Below are 10,779 nucleotides of genomic sequence, written 5' to 3' on the forward strand. Positions count from 1 at the left end.
CTAGTTCATGGATTTAACCTGCAACAAACCCCACAGATAAACCACTCCTTTTATTTTATATTTTTTCTACTTCTCTACAGGACAGTTAATCAGCTGAGTATTCTTCACACTCCTTTATTATTATTTTTCCCCTGCAAAGACATAATTCCATCCAACACTAAGCACACCTTCCAGCGTGAAATAGAATCACAACCACAGCTACATAGGATTCGGAGTTACACTGGAAGTACTGAAGCCAAGCACTTGATTCTAGCTGCCTGCGTTTTAGAAGGAGGGTGACATTGCCAGATGAGGATTTCTCATTAGTGAGAGACAATCTCATTAGATGTACAGATAGCACATTTTTCCAGCACAGAGCCAGAGTGCAACAAGGAGTCCATTCTGCCCTCACAAGAGAGGACTGCAAATAATACACACTCCGTATTATTTGAGCTGTACTGGTGTGCAAACTGGTCTGGGTTCAGAATGGCACCAGACTTTCATCAACATCTGTGTTTGTACATCCTCAGGTATAAACGTTTCTGTGTAACCTATGCATATTCTGCAAACATTCCAGTACAGAAGAACTCATTATTTTCTAGTGTTGGTTGCCTACTGCCATTCCCAAAACCTCTGGGCTGCTGTTTTGGCAGTCAGTACCTCCTGAGGTCTGTATCTAGCACACATTAGACCACATCCTGGAAAAGATTATGAAAGTCAAGAGTTTTCCTCTTTTCCTGTGAGCCAGGACATAGATTCTTGGCCTGGTGCACAGGTTAATTAAGAGTTTTTTACTATGCTTTTATAAATGATGCAGAGCAGTCAATCTGCATCAAAACTAGCAAAGTAATTTTCTTCTACTGATCATTTTATGGATGATGTCTGTCTCTTTTCAGGAGCCACGGTATGTTTGCTCATTCCCAGCTGGTGATCTCCTGAAGCCAGTGTATGTGCAGTAGTTCTGGGGCATGTTGTGAACTGGGTGTTACAACACGTGTCCAATGGCAGTCTCTCACGGGGCAGATTTCCTCCCCTTGGCATTAGAATGTGTGGTTGTTCCTAACATTCTATATGATGGCAATATTTAAAATTGGAAAACCACAAGGCCAGGCCTTTTTGAGGTTTTCGTGTATCTCCAAAAAGGAAAGACAGCGTATGAACAAATCAATGTGCAGAGATTTATACAGGCCTATATATTTTGACTTTAATCTTGTTTGAACTCTATAGCCAAATACATTGCCACTGTCCTTATCAAAACTCCAGCCTACAAACTATGATGAATTTTACGTACTATTTAATTGCTACTTCCCTTTTATATTTATATGATGAATCACAAAACCATATCTTTAATACCTCTTTGATTTTTTCATTCCTCCCAAGATAAATTTCTGTTTAGAGAACTTTATAGTCAATTTTACATAAAATGGAAGTTTACTTACCTGAATGCAACATTAACGTTTTTAGCACCTTTTAATATCCTAGTGATTTTTAACCCATTGAACTGCAGATTTGATATATTCACATTTCTATTTTGATACTAACAAAGAGCATTATTAACATCAACCTAGGAACATGTTACTACAATGGAAAAGGGGACAGACCAATAAAAGTTGTCATCCCTTACACCAAAACTCTGCCATGGGAAGTTTAATTATCCTATGCTCCTGCACGTGACATATAGAGTTATAATGAAAGTATCTTGGTAGTAGAGGACTTGAGTAATGTACACAGCTCTAGCAAACAAAATGAATAATTGAAATGCAGTGCTTTTATGCTTCACTGAAAAAAACAATGTTTCATGGCACATAAAGTTATTCAGCTTATTTGCATTAAGGTTGAATGATCACCACTGACCAAAACAGAAGCAGTGATGGTACCTTGATGTAAGTGGCAAAGAACATTCATAAATATTCTTAGGAAGCAAGATGTACCTACCTTTAATCAGTTCTTATTAAAATTTTATTCCCTATAGTTATTCAACAGGATCCGTGGTATAAAAGCATAATTACAAAAATCAGATTTGAGCTCATTTGACAACAGAAGGGTTTTATGGTGACCTATCTCCAAATGTTCCTATTTGTAATTAAATGCAGCGATCAGCAGTAAGGATTTTGAAGCTGTTTTAGTAGTTCCGCTATTCTGCTTAACATGTGGCACCCGTAATAATTAAAATGATACTAACACATGCACAATTTTATGGCCCTTATGGTGCAACCCATTATGCCAAATAAGGGCCTCTGTTTTCACAGCATACTGCACATGGTCTCATTACACCCACTTTTCTTTTCCTGTCTTCACACTAACAACTGTTAAAGTGAATCAACACACGAAACGTACTATAACAGCTTAGTGTTTATGATATGTGTGCTGTTAGTCAGTGAACAGGAAAATCTAAACATTTACTGTTTATGTAAAGAATAGCGTTAGTGTTAGCGAATTGCTTGGGTCTGCTTACTTTATTATCTAGATCACAAACATGATGACGGGTGTCAATGGTACCTATATTTTACTTCAGCTTTGCTCTCCTGTGTAGATGTCTTTAAGAATTAGAGGGACTTCACATTTCTGGTCCTTTAGATGTTTGCTGCTGAGTAGGCTTCATTTTCTGCTTTAAAGCGGGAAAAAAAAATACTTCGATCATGAACTCCCACCATTAAAACAAAAAAATTGCCTAGATTTTCTCTTTTTCTTTAACATATTGTGCTTGGGGCAGTTTGGTATATTCAAGGTGTTAGAAAGTTGCACAGTTTTTCTGAGGCACCTTTGGAAATTCTACAAGAAACTGGGAATTCTAATTAGTGCTTTTTTTTTTTTTTAATCATGAATAATTTTGCAATTACGCAGCTACTCAAAGACCTCCTACACTCATTTTACAGTCATCAGTTTGGAATGGCTTTCAGTCTCTTGGTCTGGGATCCATTCCAAGGGAAGTCCCATAGGTGGGACACCAATGGATTGGACTAAATCTGTCCTCTGCATTTCATATTATAGCTTCGTGTGAACATTAGTTGAAAGTTCATATAAAGAGTACCAACCTGTCCTTTCATTTTCTCCCCTTTTCCTCTGTGGTCTGCCACTTAATCCTAACAGTTTCAGGAATTTGCTGTGTTATCAGTGGTAAGGGGAAACCAAATCCCCTGAATGTGAATGACAGAACAACTCTGTTGATTTCAAGGACAAAGTGAAAATCATCACAAAATTACAGGATGATGTTATATACTGGTTATGATGAAAACAGAGAAATCAACCAGAAAATGCTAAAGTGCATAATATATAGGGTCCACATGCACATTAATGTGAAGCTTTAAAAAAAAGCAGTTCTGGAAGCATGAGGATTTGAACAGCAGAACTAGTGCCATGGAATAGGAAAATGGAGTAAAATTTGGCATTGAATTACTTTCATCCTTGTCCTCATACCCACCGGTGAGTGATACAGCACAGAAAAACTTGCAGTTTTGCTCTCTGAAGATTCAGGAGGAAGATGTGGATGATGGAGATGCAAGGGAGAGGACCAAGGCAAAGAAGGACAAAATCTGTAACGTGCAACAACTACACATTGGCCAGTTCTGAAAGACACTTGCTAAAAATAAACAAATAAATAAATTAATGCACCCGTATCGCTAATATTAAAAAAGACTGAGGAAAACAAAGCACCTGATAATTACCTTTTGTCTGAACTTGAGGTAAGTTGAGTACCACAATCCCTTTTTCTTTGATTAAAACGAATGTTTGTGATCAGCATTACTATTTACTACCCCATGATCAAAAACAAATAACCCACTTTGTTTGTTTCTTACTGCAAATGAATTAAATTAGACGCCATTAGGAGCACTAGCTGTTTATATCCTTGTTTCAGCAGTGGTAGTATTTGAAGTTTCCTGCGGTAAGTTCATTACTCGTATTTTGTCCAGAATTAGTGAAGCGTGCTGAAAATTGCTAATGACAGATGTTTCTCCACTCTGTCACACTTCTTGTATCATTTGATTTGGAAAGCAACATACGGTGTTCTGCTCTATCAGTATGTCACAGACTGTCTGTAAACAGCTGGTCATAACTCAGTTCAGTGAAAACCATTACTTTCCAATGAAGTGCTGGACACCCTCCAAATTGCATTTTGGCATGGCCTGAGCTGCATAATGCACAAAGTTCTTCTGTTCTGAGGTTACCTAAGGAAGGATTTTTCTCTCCCTTTCCACTCGTTTATTGTGTTTCAGGAAGGAAAATATCCTTTATAATGCTTAGATAAGGGATGAACCACACAGGAAATAAAAAAGCTTTTTCTTCTCTCAGGGACCCATAAAAGCTGTGACTGGTGTTGTGCTAAAAGAAAAAAAAAAATGCAACCCTACCTCACCATTTCTGTTTGTGCCTCAGGTTGAATGGCGTGTATTATCGGGGTCAGGGCACACAAGATGATGACAGATTGAAATGTCTCCTATCAAATAGTTGTGGCATTCTAGCATTGCTATGACTATGGGGCTATTCCACAGCTCCTAATCACAATGAATCCTATTAAAAACATCTCCCTGCAGTTCCTGTGTTGGTCAGATGCGAAGAAATACATTACATTTGTTCATGTGAGAAGCACAAAATACAGAGGACAGATTTAATGCTACGTGCATGGGGGTACAGTTTGCTGTTTCTTTCTAACAAAACCACTGCCTCAGTTGTTCTATGATATATGTTATTAGCATTTATTTAATTGAATATGTATAATACATTTAATGAATACGAGACTCCTTTTCTGTGACACAGAGATTCTGTCACAGATGTACTATTTATAATGGAACTATAGAGGATTTAGACAGCATGTTGTAGTAACTATTTAATCGACAATGATTACCACTTGTATTATATTTAAATGAAATCTTTATTGAGCTGCTATTGGTTTAAAGCATGACAGTAGGACAAGACACCAAAGCCACCTGTAATCCCTGGAGACTTCTACAGTGCTTTTACATTACCAAGTGACAAGCATTTTTTCCAACTACTATAAAAGGATTATTTTCACATTTAAATTTAGGGCAATAGAACAAACACTTGCAATAAGGAATCATGAAACACAAAGATACCAGTGGAAAGGGATAGAGGTAGATCTCATATCAAGTATCCAACCATTCCTGCACTTATACCAATGTTAGCATAAGAAAAGATTGAGAAAAACCCAGCATTACCAAATCAAGTTGGATTTTCTAACATTTGATGAGATAATATTCTGGCCTATCATCAGATGCTATCAAAAGTTGAAATCTATAATGAGAAAAAATAGTCACAAAATCTCTAGCCCATTTTTGTACCTGTATTACATTACTTCTGCACAGAAACCATGAAAAATGTTTCACAGGACAGTACAAAATTAAGACCTCTGCGCTCAAGAATTTGTTATCTCAACAAAATAGGTAGCATGGAAGAAAAAGGTCATAGAGCAACAACAGAAAAACCAGAACAACTGAGTTTTGCCATGTGTTAAGACACTGATCTCTGCATAAGTGGTGAGCATACTTCTATTTAAAGAAAAGGTTTTCTGATTACTCTTTAACTGACCTCAGCAAGCATACAAGGAAATTTAAAACGTCAAAATGTAAAGTAAGTAAGTTCCTTTTCCCCTGTCAATAAGTGGGTACCTGTTATTCATCATTACACATGCTGCCTAGAATAGGATTTTCACTCCTACGGCTTTTACCTTACCAGAAAATGTCAGAGGTTTTTCATTTGGCTTGGTATCCCATCCCACACGGTAGGTCACACATATCCTTTAGCTTATGCTATAAGTTACAACTTCTAACTTCTGTTATATAATGAAATCTAATTAAGCAACTTCACTTTCTTTTACAGCTATTTTCCTGTTAATTTTGTGACTGTGCCCTCTGGCCCAAGCAAACTGCTGTAACATTTGTAATCCAAAACTGTTGTAATTTCTGTTCATCTCTTCCATCAAAAATAATTAGTCATATAGTTTTGTGAAGTTTCACTTGAGCTTTGGACAAAACATTTGTGCTTTCTGAACTGCAGTGAGCTTTTTTTCAGAGTAGAACTTCAGTTACATCCATAGGAAAAAAGGCTCAACAAAATGTAAAAAGGAAATGCAACAAACTCTTTCTTTTGCTCAGCTCCCAGTGCATGTCAGTCAGAAGCTTAAATTCATTCAGTAGTAAGAAGTAACAACTGATCATGGCAGACTTACCTGTTGAAGCAAACTAGATCCAAACTGAGTGTGAACATCCAACTAAAGGTCTCGTATTTTTTACTAAACCTTACTCTAGTCCATCCTCTTAGCTCCTTGGATTTGTGGGTTTCTCCCACTTATTTAACCCTCCAGAACAACCATATTTTCCAAGGATACTGAAGAGATATTGTTGAATGGCAGTAAATGCAAAAGAACCTGATGACTGAGCTGTCAAACCATTGCCTGAGATCTCCACCAGCTCTCTCTTGCATGCTACCTTCTAGTTTGACTAAAATAACCTCCAATGCTACAGTATCACTGAGTCTCCATAAGTTTTGATCTAACTAGGCTGAACACATTTAGGTAGCCAGTACTATACATTACTGGGCTGAGTTTCAAGTTCTTTGTTCACCATATGGAGGCAATCATAACAAGACACAAAAGCATGCAGAGTAAGGGGGGGCTGTTTCATATCTCCAATAAAATTTTGCCAAAGTGTGTCAATCTCAGCACAAGTTGCAAAGACACATAAAAAGGAAACATATTCATGAGTGCACCACAACAAGGCAAAGCTCGGATGATGTTGATACCAAAACAGAGGTCTTTGTTGGGTCTGTTGATCAAAGCAAGATTCTATAACAGATTGGCTTTGTGAAAATGGAAATAACCAGTCAAAGTAAATTTCAAAATAGATACTGGTGCTAAACACATTATCATCACTCTAGGCACATGCAAAATTAAGACTGACCTCCCATTACTGAAAGAAAACCTAAGTTTTCCTCATAAAACAGTCACAGAAAGTAGACAGGGCATAGAAAGTATGAACTCATACTGGCACAAAATATCTGTTGAAAGATATAAGATGAATGAAGTGGTTTAACTGTCTACAAAACAGTGTTCAGAAGCTATTCTTAAAGAATCTGATGAGGCAGTTAGCAATCTGGGAGGCTCTAAGAATATAGTGTATCACAGTTGCAGAGATTTCAGTGTGCCATCAAAATGCTTGCTCTGTTAGTACTTGGAGATAGAGTCTGAACTTGAGTGAATGATAAAGTGAGAAGTTACTGGGCACATTCACACTTCAATTGGCTGGAGTAATAGTTATGTTGCCATAACAAAGCCAACAGTTAAAGATTGTCAAAATCTATAAGATTCCAACATGATTATCAAATATTATCATTAGCCAATAATGACAGCTGATATGGAGTAGACCCTGACACTCAGAAATATTACGAATTTTCAATGCAAGCCAAAAGTGTACACAATGAGGAAAAGTCACCAAACTGAGCAACTAACTATGCCTTCCTGGGATCTGTCTACATGGATGACTTATTTTCAGACATGTACCAGTCTGGAAGGTCACAGTCTTACAGGGTAGATTATTAAGGCTTAACATTTCTTGTCTTAAGTATTATTTTCTGGTTTTGCATCTGTGTCATAATCAGGCATTTATAACCCAGAATACTACATAGACATAATCTCCACAATAATGTCCTGTGCTTCAAGAATGTACAAGCTTAAATTTTAACAGCTCATTAAGGGGATGCTTGCAACTCTTTAATACAAAAAAAAAAAGAAAGTAATTTTGCAATTGCCATGCCTTTTGAAGTTTTGATTGTCTGAGGCACTCACATATTTGATTCAATGTTATGATTCAAAAAAATTGTTTGAATGCCAGACATTTGCCATTCACAAATGTACAAATTTCAGTGAAAAAAAAAAATCTTAAACAGGAGACTGATGCAAAACAGAAAGTCCAAGAACAATCCAAAAAATGAAAAATGTATTAGCTTATGGAGTATGCCTAACTATGAAGTTGAAGAAGATTTTGACCTAACCTTGCATTTATACTTGGAGAATAAACCACATGTGACAGATTCTACTCATGTTATTTAATGCTCTAGGGGAAAACTCAGATACTGTGGCACTGGGTGTGGTAAAGAACCTGAACAGACTGAAGCAGCTTTGAAAGACATTGGAATTGCTTCTTTCATAATCCATAGCCATAGATTTTCATGCAGTAGCAGCTCCTACTAGTGCTTTAATCACCTTGTGAATGTGGGCATTATTAAAAAACCCTAAAAGATGAACTGCATACAAGAGGGATATGATAGCCTTACTACAACAGAAATGTGTAAATCCTACTTGCATTCCCCTCCTGGGATTTTGGTGTGGTCCGTCACGAGGGGGACAAATGCATGAAATTCTCAGGTAGAATATTTTCTTATTATTATGGCATTGTCAGAAACTTTCAGTATTTCTCTCATTACAAAATAATAGAACATAAATAATTTATGCATTTTATTTAGAAATTGCCAAATGGTACTTTGTTCAAGAAAGGAACTGTAGCTCCTTTAATTCTAACCAGTACTCAGAACATCAGGTTTTATCCCTTTATTCCCTACAATTTTAAAGAACAGTATAAGAATTCCATTACATTTGTGGAGGAAAACATGATGAAAAAGCTGCCAAAATTTTTTGGGTTTTTCCACAAACTTGTATTCCTCCTTACATTACAGAACACTGTTTCAAGGGCGGTCACATTAGGCTGTTTCATTCCCTCCTTAATTACTGTTCCGTACAGTTATAAATAGCAGACAGAAGGTGAGCAGAAAATGACAAAACAAGTTTATTCTAAAGTCTAACATAAAACACTACAGGCTAAATATGTACAGGGAATTACACAAACAAGTGTTGAACTATATACACATGTTGTAACAGAAGGAAAGACATTTCATACATGCGAGGAAAATCTTCCCAAAATAACTTCAGCAAAAGAAGCCTGCTTTTCCTTATCTAAACTGCTGATCTAAGAGGCCTCGGCAGCAGCTTTCTCTGGAGACTAACATCATCCTAAAGGCAGCTTTTTGATGGCTTCCCAGGCTCTAGAAAGCTTCTCTTCCAACCTGTCCTCTGAATCATTTCAGCAGCCCTATGGTACCTAGGTATGGGTACCCAGATAAGGCTGTCTTATCTCTAAATATGGAGGAAATATCTATGAGTTTGCCAAAGCTGCAGTGGATTCTGCCTCAAAGCAACCAGCTGTACTAGCTGGTCCCTTCAGGCACATTTCAGGCCCATGTTTCAATTATTCCATTGTCCCTTGTAGAAGATTATCCAAACTCATTTCAACTCAGTGAGTCACAGCAATCAACCAACCTCTTACGCTGGATTCCTGGTACAAAATAAATGTTACAAGACTTGGACTATCAGATACAATGATGCATTGAATCTGCCATCCTCAGTTTCCATAGAGATGCCATATGGATGTCTCCTCAGGTTTGCCGGTCCCCAGCTAGAGCGACATTCGCATTGCAGAAAGAAAACTGCACTAAATCTGTGCCTTCTCTAGGCATACAAAGTGAAGTCAGTAGGATCATTTAATATTTGCTTTCTTTTGTTCAAAAGTAGAAGGTCTTCACACAGTTTTGGCTGCAGTCCAAAACAGTTTAAAAGAATAATCATAAAAACCGAATCCAGAAAACCCATCAATTCATTTACAATTCAGCTTGGCAAATGCCGTCTCTAAGGCACAAAATAAAACTACAGAAGATTTTTTGGAGAGAAATCAGTTAGTGATTCTATAGGCTCAGACAGTCTTTGTAAGGAAATATCTGGACTCAGTTTCTACATTTGAATCCTCTTTCCAGAAGTGATTCTGACACATGGCTGGAACAGGACCCAGGTCTGGATTAGACACATCCGGTATCTTACCTGATCAGGTTTTTGGAAAAAGGATCCCAAAGAACTTCAGAAAACAGAGCAGAGCACTTTGCAGTGAACAAGGTGGGAATATACTCTTTTAAGGAAAACTTTATTTTGTAACTCCATCAGATTTGGAGCTAAAACTAGTTTATATCTTAAAGTTCACATGCTTAGTATAACTATGACTGTTCACATTTATAAACATACATCATCTAAAGTCCTAAATTCTTGAACTTACTAATATCCTGCACTATCATTATCTCACATACATAGATCAGCTATGAGCTATGAGAGAAGCCACATTTAAATATATCACTTTTTGGATTTATTAAATAACTCTTTTGCTATTATGAAGAAAGAAAAATGTGAATGTCTGGTTCACCTTCTCTTAAACATTCATGACTTACAGATACCTAATATTTCTCTGAAGAAATACAGGCTTCCCTTCTTTTGTCAGACAAAAGTCTGGCATATCTAGTTATTTTCCTCATTCATCCCAAAACTTTATATTTGCCTTTTAGATCTTTCTTTTAATAAGGTTTATCCACTACCTTTGTGGTAAAGTGCATCTACTGTTTTATTTGTATGAGGTTTTACAATGTTCCCCCTTTTTTTCTCATACAGTTATTTATATGTGCCACCATTTTCTTTGCTATATATCAGTTTATGAATTGTATATCAATATCATGCATCAAAGAGAAATGTTCATCAATCTGTTACATTTTGAGCCTAGATATGTAAATTACAATTTTTATTATTCTTTGTGGCATACACGATTTCAACATTATCAACATTTTGTTCTAAAAGTTAAAAATCAGTATTTTTCATACCTGTTCTCAGATTAGTCTATGCCTTATTACTTATATATACTTGATTAAACCAAATACCATCATGCTACTTACAAACCATGCCACTTACTCTCCAGATCT

This window comes from Heliangelus exortis, chromosome 2, assembly GCF_036169615.1.
Source record: "Heliangelus exortis chromosome 2, bHelExo1.hap1, whole genome shotgun sequence".
Taxonomy (NCBI): Eukaryota; Metazoa; Chordata; class Aves; order Apodiformes; family Trochilidae; genus Heliangelus; species Heliangelus exortis.